General features: G+C 40.2%; 1 long non-coding RNA gene across 1 annotated transcript; it reads right to left on the bottom strand.

Annotated features, from left to right (window-relative positions):
* LOC144242723 (uncharacterized) lies at positions 1–4,931 on the bottom strand. Its single transcript, XR_013338439.1, has 3 exons — positions 4,780–4,931; positions 671–1,209; positions 1–46 (listed from the first exon to the last, which is right to left on the bottom strand). It is a non-coding gene; the product is annotated as an uncharacterized LOC144242723 (long non-coding RNA).
* Between the last annotated feature and the right edge of the window lie 5,978 nt (positions 4,932–10,909).

Genomic DNA, 10,909 nt, shown 5'->3' with positions numbered 1-10,909 from the left:
CATCAGAGATGAAAAAGGTAAGTCACACACGTGCATTCCGCCATGTCTAGAAGAAAATCACAGGAGGATTTCAAGCACCGTCTTGTGAGATTTCATAGATGCCCCGCTCTGTAAACATAGGAGAATGTCCACCTTCCTTTCAGGTTATGTATCAAATTGGCTCTTTCAAAAAGGACTCAGGAGGTAACGTTTCCCATAGCTCTGGTCTGAGGGGCAGGGGATAAGTGAACACTTATCCTGGTAGACCTGACCCATGGCAAAACCGAGAGTCCCCACCTCCACCCTCACCCACATGCATCCTTGGGCCCTCCCTGTTGAGGTTCACATAAAGAATATTTTCAAGGACTTATAATCTAGACAATTAAAGTTTCAAAGAGATCACAAGTGCTTTAATTCAACCAATAATTTTGGGCGACTGGAAGAAACATTTCTCAGTAGGCCTCTGTCAGCATGCCTGAATCATCTCCCTGCTTATTACAGAGGGAATGATTGACTCGTGGAACAAAGCTTCTCCCCGGTCAGGATTTAAAGTGGAAATGAATTTGAAAAGCTGGCGTCAAATTCTGAATTGAATGAAATTTAAACTCAAGAAAAAATTAAATGTAAAAGCTCTTGTGTTCAATTTTATTCTACTTCTGTGCTTTGGAAGATTAGGTCCCAAGCGTCTTACCCACAACACATGTTCAACAAATACTTGTTTGTGGAGGAGAAATAACAGCGCCTGAGGATGCCGAGGGCTCGTTACAAGTCTTCATGGGATGAGTACGTGCAGAGTCACCTCTTCCTGGCAGCCCTCCTTCAGAACGAGGGATGACCTGCTCTCCGGTGGCTCCATCTACACTTGTTTTTGCTTCAGGTTTTGCCACCGGAGACGGCCTGGCCCACTGTGCTGAGGACATGCGTCAGGCAGGGTCCGGAGCAGAAATAACTCATTGTCTCTTCTGGCAGCCAAGCAGCCTGAGTTAGCAGAGAACTTAAGAATTCAATTTTTTTTTCTTGCAGCTTCCCATTGCAAAATGGAGGAAAATCTCTCATACTTTCATCCTCTTCATGAGTCTCTCTTACAAACATTCAAAGACAGAGACAGATGCTCAGCGTGTCGGGTTCAACAATTGTGCTTTCTTTTGATGAGGAGGAGGATGCTGGCCACCGAAGCTACACCGGGGGGCGCCATTCACGCAGAGTCCATGGATTATGGATCAGCATGTCCTATAGGAAGTAGGAAACAGCCAGGCAAGCTCAGAGCTAGAAGTCACTCAATCCCCACTCTCCACTCTGTGCTTCCGTCCGGAAGCCAGCAGGCAAGAGGTTGCTCATTTCTTTGAAGTCCTCCAATAAGGCCGAGCTTAATAGTGTGAGGTAGCCTTTTTACAAACATTCAGAAAACTCAACATTGTAGAAAGTTCTTCCTTGCCTGGAGCTAAAGTCTACCTCTCTATTACCATTGCTCCTTTATTTGCTCATGTTCCTGGTTTTAAAGACATGCACAAAAATTATATCCTCTCCCATGTGTATTTTAAGGTTGAAATATCTGCCTGATATCAACTGCCTCTTTATCACGTTTCTGCAAAACATGTTAAATGTATTCTTTGAAATATTTGAGGAACGTTGCAACATTTTATTTCAGCTGCCCTCTGACAAAGGTCTTAGGAAACTAAGTCACACCTTGAGTTAGACAATAGGACTGGGGAAACTTACTTTGTGGAGAAAATGACACAAGCTACCGGAATGTCAAAGGGATACTATGAACATCAAATCAGACATCTGTTTGCGAAAATAATTTGACAATAATTACCTATTGTATGAATTTAATCATCATCTTTCCATACTTGATGAGTAACCAATGATATTAACTGCCTGCAAATGATGTTAAGATCCCTTCATTAATTCACACAATCATTTCATTCTTCACTCAACAAACACTTATGCGGTTTCTACTATGTTTCACAATCGGGGAAGTAGGGATGAACGCAATTAAGTGACAACAGAAATGAATAAGACTGAAATTATTTTCAAGTACTTTCCTAAAACTTTTAAAAAATCTTCATCTTGCATTCTGTCACAGGGTTGTAAAGGTAAATACACACACACACACACACACACATACACACACACACATGTAAGTGCCTACAGCCCACCTCTAACACTGTAACACTNAAGTACTTTCCTAAAACTTTTAAAAAATCTTCATCTTGCATTCTGTCACAGGGTTGTAAAGGTAAATACACACACACACACACACACATACACACACACGTAAGTGCCTACAGCCCACCTCTAACACTGTAACACTCCTGTTTAAGAGTACATGAAAGATTTTGTTTTCCAAACTCATCTTTCCTCTTTGAAATTATATCTTCCCCTCCCCCCATGAAGAACAAAACTAAGGAACAGATAAGAGAAAGAGGTGATGGATAATAGAAAGTTCATAAAAATGTGAACAGCTTAACATTTATGGCAAGCGATCGATTTCCTATGTCACTATCTGGTCTCTTGGAGCAGCATTTGAACAGCCTTTGAAAATAATTCTTTGTTTCCCATTGTAGATGCTTCACTTGAATGAATTCACAAGAACTGCAAATTCTTGAAACACAAAGGTACGCACAGTTCCTATTTCTCTTTTCATTTTTTCATGTTTGGTTCATGAGGATGTGCACTAAAAGTTGAAGGCAGTAAAACAGGTATTTATTCCACATGCCCTATGAGTCTAGAATATAGATAGTCAAACTCCTGCACATGCTGTCTTCAAATTATCACACTGAGGTGTGGACACAAGAGATGACGAAATGGAAACTGTCAAAAAGTTGAGAGAGAGACCATTAGTCTTTAAGAAGAGAGGTTATTCCCTTCCTTGAACAATAAGTGTGGAGGGGAGATTAGTGTCAGATTGACTTCATAATGGAACCCAAAATACCCAGACAGTAGAAGTGCCTGGACCATAGTGAGTGCTCAAAATACGTAAATATATATATTTTTTAAAAAGTAACTAAAGATGGCTTATCTTTATGAGATTTATTGTTAAATGCTTTTTCTTATTGGTAATTTCCATAGAAACAATGTAGTATATTCCTTCATTTATGTCAGGAGGTCTATAACTGTCTAAAAGATGTGACCTTCTCACTGTTACTACGGTGGGCTATTAAGACCAAGCATCATTGCCCAGGATTCTTATTCATTACAAAATATATAGTAAACACACTTTTTTCCTGATGCCATCTATACTAAAATTAATGTCTGTATGGATGCACGTTCTGGGCCATCTTGTGGAGGAGACAGGGCAAGCTCTAACCAGGGCATGGCCCACACAATTGCCCCTGCACACCCATGAGGTGATTGTGACCCACTGTGGTACCTGCTCTCCAACCATGGTCTCCTTTTCAGAGTCAGTGAAAGGCAACAATTTCGACTTGTCCAAATGGTGGAACGAGTAGTCTTTTTTTTTTCTTTAATGTTTATTTATTTTTGAGACAGAGAGAGACAGAGCATGAGCAGAGGAGGGGCAGAGAGAGAGGGAGACACAGAATCTGAAGCAGGCTCCAGGCTCTGAGCTGTCAGCACAGAGCCCGATGTGGGGCTCAAACCGATGAACCACGAGATCATGACCTGAACCGTAGTCGGACGCTTAACCGACTGGAACAAGTAGTCTTTGATTCTTTTTTTTTTTCTTTTTTTTTCTGAAATTGCATGTCCTAATGCAAACCCAAGATGACCTTGTCTAACCTCAGCTGATAGTAAAGTGGGTGATGATACAGCCCTTGTTTTCAAGTATTTTCTAACTTCAACCTAGTGTGAACAAGAAACAGGGGTCCATTTACACATTCAAGCACTTTCCTCAGGAATCAACATGTCCAGGCAAGTCCCCGTGGCAAGTGGACTGTTTGTAGAAGGAGCCCATCCATTTCTCCCCCTGAGTTAAGATAAAGCCTGTTTCCAGAAGTTAGAAGCCTTTCCTTTCTCCCTTCATTTAGTTTATTCTAGCATTGTTTGTGTTATCAAAACTGTAGGAAAATAAACAAGAGATAATGTATATATTGAGATAGATATTGCTATATGGAAAACATGCAATATATTTTATATATGAGTTTATTTCATATAGAAGGGTTTAGGCTTCCAATTATCAGATGCTAATTTGTGACATACATGTTCAGTCATGTTTCAGACGAGCCCAGTTGAAGCATACAAAGAATACATTTTACACAGTTTATGATTAAAAACACCAACACTAAGAAGATTTCCATATCAGTAATAAAAAAGGAATTGGTATCTTGGAACCCAAGATATCCGACACTAATTACTGATGGCACTAATTCTCCCAGATTATCCTAATTATGTAGTTATGGTATGAAGTACACCCTCAGAGGCTGAAAAGAAAGAAAAATGTCCTTTGTAGAAAGAAAAATGTCCTTTGTCATTGAAATAACATCCTATAGTAATTTGTTCATTTAACTTCACTATATGCCTCAAATATGACAAATGTATTAGTTGGTCCTGCACACTTGCATTTTGTATATTTCTGTCTCTGTTTACATATGATTTCTACCACGTATGATCTAAATGTATTAAAATCGTAATTTATTTACTATACCTCTTCTTTTTCTACACTCACTTAATAGGAATATTTAGACCCTATGGAACAACTGTATAACTTGAAAATTTGGATTTCAAGAATAACTTAGTAGAAGTCAGAATGCGGATTAACTCATGGATTGAAATTAAAACAAATGCTGAATTTATAGGTGCCCACACTGGAATCTGACCATAGTTTTGCCACAAACTCACTCTCGAGCTGCTGGGTGATCATTTAACCTCTCCAAACCTTGCTTCATTCACACCATGAAGACAGTCCAATAAATGATTCCTATGCCTCCTTTCAGCTCTTCAACTTGATAATCTTATGAAAGGTCAGTGAAATGGCATCCATCTAATATAAGGTGTACAATTACATTGTCAGTGCTTTGTGGTATACTTCAATATCCTTGACCTGGGCCATAACATTGGAACATTTTAGAATAATGTTAAGCTCTCTGTGATGTAAGCAGATTCTGGAGCACAATCGCAGTTGGATAAAATGATCTTAAAGATGGAATGGGGGTGCGATTAGTTGGTCTTTATAGTCAACCAATTTTCTCCTGTTATGATATCTAACATTAATACATCTTTGTGGATAAGGACAGTGAGCCCTGGTTTCTTAAATGAGTGTGAGTTGCAGAACAAAAATTTTTTTTCCTGCTTGAGATTGCAGTGTTTAGTGTCTGAGCTGCCCTCTTCCTGGTGGAGTCCATCACCAACAAAGTCTAAATGAGTCATGGAACACTTAAATCTCCTCCTAGTAAAGACAACCGGAAGGAGGAGAAGCCAGAGAAGGTGCTCTGTGAAGAATGAATGAGGCAAGGGACACTTTGTCAGGGAGTACGTTGGTTGTGTCACAATATTTCATACCCCTCTGGAAAAAGAAATGGATAATGTTGTGTGGCTCCTGGAGTGAAAACTAAAACCAATAGGTGGGAATTACAGGGAAGAAGGTTTATGGTCCAGATGAGAAGGGCCTTTCCTGTAGGCTGAGCTGTGCCACCATGGAGCCGGCTGTTTTTTAAAGAGGTGGGCCACCAACACAAGGACTTTTCCAGTGGGTGTGACTGGTGTCACTAATGCTGTGGGAAGTGCTCCTTGAAGATCTTTTTCAAATTTAAGATGATTTGATTCTAATCCTTAACAAATGTACCTCTGATATAAATTTAGTCTCTACAGATGGCTGACTGATGAGGATGTTGGTGTGAGTTGAGGCAGAAAAGCAAACTGGTCAGTCTCAAATCATAATTGACGGTGTCAAAGTTGGAAGATCTCAGCTTCCAAAGATGTCTCTTAACGTGGGTGAGAGAAAAGGGTGGGCACTTACAGAAAGTGTAAAATTATAATACATGTTGTGCTCATTATAGAGGGATCATAAAAGAAAGAAAGTAGGAATTCCCTATGATGATTTAGTTTTTTTCCCAAGTGAGTCCTGGATGGTGAGTCAAGGCATAGATTCCAGGGTTTACATGTTTCAAGTGCAGTTCATGCACCCGGTTGCATTTTCCCCACATGTTCTTATACAACCTGCTTTCCAAAATGGCAAGGGGAAGTAGCCTTACCTGTTCATACGCTCACACCCAGCCCTTAGAATGCTTCACATTTGGGTACAGTTTTTTTCTAAATACAATTTTCATAATTTGCTTCCTACATTCTGTCCCGTAGTTTGCATGGAAATCACTTAGGAGAAACAGAGACGCTGGACAGGTTCAGCGGACATGAAAGACACAGCTGTGGTCCTGCCTCCGCCCCAGCTCAGACTCGACGGCTGTCACGAAGGTGTAACTTTCACACGGTGGCTTTGGGAATGACTGATGTCTTTGACCCCTGGAGGGCTAACTTGTCTGGCATAAGTGCTGGAGGAGGCCCTGGCCTCCAAGAGAATCAGTAAGGCCATGCTAGAGGTCACAGAGGGTGGTTCAGAGTGAACATTTACCAACCAAACGAGCAAAATGGAAAATCTTGAAATCTTCAAGGTGGACAGTCCTTTCCTCCCCTCAGTCTTTTTTTTTTTTTAAATATTTTTTTTATTTATTTCTAGGAGAGAGAGAGAGAGACAGTGAGAGCAAGGGAGGGTCAGAGAGAGAGGGAGACACAGACTCTGAAATAGGCTCCAGGCTCTGAGCTGGCAGTCAGCACAGAGCCCGACGCGGGGCTCGAACCCACGAACCGCGAGATCCTGACCTGAGCGAAAGTCGGACGCTTAACCGACTAAGCCACCCAGGTGCCCCTCCTCCCCTCAGTCTTATACAAGGAAGCTATGATTCTCTTCCTTGGCAGACTCTCCACCCCTTAAGGAGGGGAATGAATTTATACGCAAATAACTGATTCTTCAAATTAGCTGGATTGCATGAGCTTGAAGAAAGCATTCGGTATAGTTGCAATTGAAATAGATAAACCATATTCTTAGCAATGTTTTTCTTTCAACTATGTCATGCAGAATACCCAGCCCATTCTGCCTTGGTTTGGTTTATGCTGAGGAAACAAATTATAGCATGCCATTAATTGTAGTTATTAAAAAAATTATGATCAACATCACGTCTTTTCTTTGATAGCCTTCAACTTATTCAGAGCCTCGTTTGTAGGTTGCTGAAACTCAGAATGCCTTTTTCCAAAGAAACAATGGTGTTCAGTGTGATTAGATGACCTAGATAGTTCTTCAAACCTTGTTTCCCTCCCCTGCAGCTGAGCTGTGGTATCAGTGAGAGGAGAGAAGCTTCGCTGGGCGCGAGGTACGCGCCAGGCACACAGCGAAGCCCTGAGAGGCAGGAATGATTATTTTCTCCATCTAAAATGTTTTTACGTGTTTATTTATTTTTGAGAGGGAGAGAGATCGAGAGAGAGGATGTGAAGCGGGCTCTGTGCTGACAGCTGAGAGTCCGATGCAGGGTTCCCATTCACAAACCGTGGGATCATGACTTGAGCCGAAGATGGACACTTAACTGACTGAGCCGTATTTTCTGCATTTTACAGATGGGAAACTGAGGTTTAGGCTTACTAATTTAACACACAAATGAAAAATGACAGGCTGGGTTTTCAGACCCAGGAAGTTTGATACAAGACCTCACACCTTGACCATGATACACCCCGTCCTATTTACCGGGTTGTATTGTAGGACTCAGAGCCAGGGCCTCTGTGGTAGAAAAGAAAGCAGAAAGGAAACGAAGGGAGTTGTTTTGCTCCTTTTCCTCATGTGGGAATGGGCACAGTTTAGAAATAACATTTATGGAAGATTTTCAAGTTTATGAAGAAGTTTCATACTTGAAATCATTTCATAGGCAAGAGTGCTTTATTTTATGCTTATTCTTTTTTCTGTGTTTGTCTCCACTTCTTACCTCTCACTTCCTCCTCATCACGCTCTTCTTTCTTCTGGCCTTTAGGGGTTCATTGTCTCAAGCCCCTCTCCAGAATGGAAGGGAAAGACCCTTGGATTTGGTGTCAGGAGGTCTCAGTTGAAATCCCGATTCTGTGCACCTAGAGGCTGACAGGCTTGGGGGAAGGCATCTGCCTCTCAGAGTTCAGTCTCCTTCCTGTGCAGAATGGACATTCCAAGTTGGCTTCCTTAACGGCTGCTGGGAGATTCAAAAGGAAAGGCTTGATAAGCTGTTAACTTTAAACTCCACACCCTAAAAACAAATAATCCAGTGAAGAAGTGGGAAAAAGACACGAACAGACACTTTTCCAAAGAACACATCCAGATGGCTACCAGACACATGAAACAATGTTCAACATTACTCATCATCAGGGAAATACAAATCAAAATTACAATGAGGTACCACCTCAAACTTATCAGAATGGCTAAAATGAACAACTGAGGCATTGAACAACAGCACATGTTGGGGAGAATGCAGAGAAACGGGAACACTTTTGCACTGTTGGTGGGAATGCAAACTGGTGTAGCCACTCCAGAAAACAGTTAGGAGGTTCCTCAACAAATTAAGAACAGAATAACCCTATGACCCAAGAATTGCACTATTAGGTATTTATCCAGAGGATACAAAAATGATGGTTTGGAGGGGCACATGCACCCCAATGTTTATATCAGCACTATCCACAATAGCCAAATTATGGAAAAAGCCCAAATGTCCATTGACTGATGAGTGGATTAAGAAGATGTGGTGTATACATATATATACAATGGAATACTACTAGGCAATCAAAAAGAACGAAATCTTGCCATTTGCAACAATGTGGATGGAACCAGAATGTATCATGCTAAGCGATAATAAGTCAACTAGAGAAAGACAAGTATCATATGATTTTACTCATATGAGGAATTTCAGAAACAAAACAGATGAACGTAGGGGAAGGGATGAAAAAATAAAATTAAAACAGAGAGGAAGGCAAACCATAAATCCAGAAAACAAACGGAGGGTTGCTGGCAGAGTATTCTGTAGGATGGGCTAAATGGGTGATGGGCATTAAGGAGGGCGTATAGGATGAGCACGGGTATTATATGTAAGTGATGAATTACTAAATTACTCCTGAAACCATTATTACACTGTATGTTAACTAACTTGGATTTAAATTCTTAAAATAAAATAAATAAATAATTCTACCATACATGATAAAAAAAATTACAGGCTGCCAAAATGCATAGCTGTCCAGGGTCCTGCACAAGGGCCCCAAAGAATGCTCTTTGGGTCATCCTTTCTTTTGTTGTGTCTCTCCCTGTTTCCCTCTCTGCTTACTCCTTGTCCATGTTGTCTGCAGGCTCGATTATCTAAAGCCAATTCCTGACTTACCCGACTGGTGTCATTTTGTCGTCATTCTAAATTTCTAGTTTTGTCTGGTGGGAAAGATTCAGAGAAACAGTTTTTGAGCACTTTCCTCAGGTTTTTAAATTTTAAATTGCATCTCTCCTTTTAAGTGAGTCGGGGACGCATTCCAACTCACAACTAGTTCAATTTTTTTGCTTATGATGGAACATTATTTTTTTCATTTCGCCATTTACCTTTAAATTTACTGACATAATAAATCTAATATTAACCACTTCGCTCAACTCATTTGATGGCTAACTTTGTATCAGGGGAGTCATTCCAGTGATGCTGATTCATTGTAATGAGGTTGTTTCTCAATGTCCACTACCTCACAATTTAGATTTTAATTGCTTTAGGTTGGATATAGCAATTATAGTTTGACAAGACTGAATAAAAATTCTGCAATGTATAACCACTGAGGAAATATTGATGCTGCTGCACTATTAAAATTTACTGTTGCTTAGAGGGTTTTCCAGTGAGTCACTTTGCACACCCAATGTGGGTTGGTACATGCTAATAACACATTCCCAGAGTTGGCTGTAAATAGCTTCCATTGTCTAAGCTGACCTTTGAGTCCTCATAGTTTCCATATGAAGTCCTGTCAGAGGCAGCCAAAGAGGCGCAGGAAGACAATGCCGCAGAAGCCAAGGAAGTAAAAAAATAAAGGGTGGGGAGCAAATTATACAGTATGTTGGAACACTTTAACTATGGGTTTTTTTTTTTTTCGTTTTCATTTTAATGCTTGGGGGTTTTCTTCTTCTTTCAACTTTTATATCCATGTCCCTAAGCAGTTATGCAAGGGGAAGCAAAGAAAAGAAAAGAAAAAAGAAAAGAAAGGAAAGGAAAGGAAAAGAAAAAAGGAAGAAAAGAAAAAAGAAAGGAAAAGAAGAAAAGAAAAGAAAAGAGAAGAAAAGAAAATGCAATTGGGGAAAGAAGGATTCCCACGGTTTTGTGAACTATTTTCTAAAAACATAACTTGTAACATTCTAGGTGTCTCACCTTTAGTTCAAACAGAATGCACAGAGGTTGAGTATTGAGCCATCCATCTCTAATGGAAACAAGACAAACAAGTCCCCCTCACGAAGATTTTTCTTGCCAGAGACATGCTCCTGGATGGAGTAGCAGCTAGCTCTGCTCTGGTTATGGAATGCCAACCCTTTCTCTCCCAATGAATAGAATCAAGAAGCTTAATTGGCCATTTTTTTTTAATATGGTGACTTTGGTTCTACTCATGAAAAAGTGTTATTGATAAAAAGAAGAGATATCTGAATAATTTTAGTATCTCTCTCACAAATGAATTTGCCGAATGTGTGGATTTGTTCATAAATGATCCCATTGATTATACTTTATGAATTCTGTGTTGGCTTATACCATCACTTACCTGACCAGGTGCCCTGGTGCATTAGTGTGTTTTTCTCTTCAAATCCAAACCATTTTGATCTTTTCCAGTAGATCGATATTGGTTGGAGAATGGGGGGCTGTAATTGTGTCTTTTCTGTACACTTATTATTTTATTCCTCAAATTCCTCTGCCTTCTTCCTCCAAACTACATCACTGCACCCCTCACACACATACATTTC

The sequence above is a fragment of the Crocuta crocuta genome, unplaced genomic scaffold, assembly GCF_008692635.1.
Source record: "Crocuta crocuta isolate KB4526 unplaced genomic scaffold, BGI_CrCroc_1.0 scaffold36, whole genome shotgun sequence".
Lineage (NCBI taxonomy): Eukaryota > Metazoa > Chordata > Mammalia > Carnivora > Hyaenidae > Crocuta > Crocuta crocuta.
Note: the sequence above shows the minus strand (reverse complement) of the source record. Positions and strands in the feature narration are given on the sequence as shown.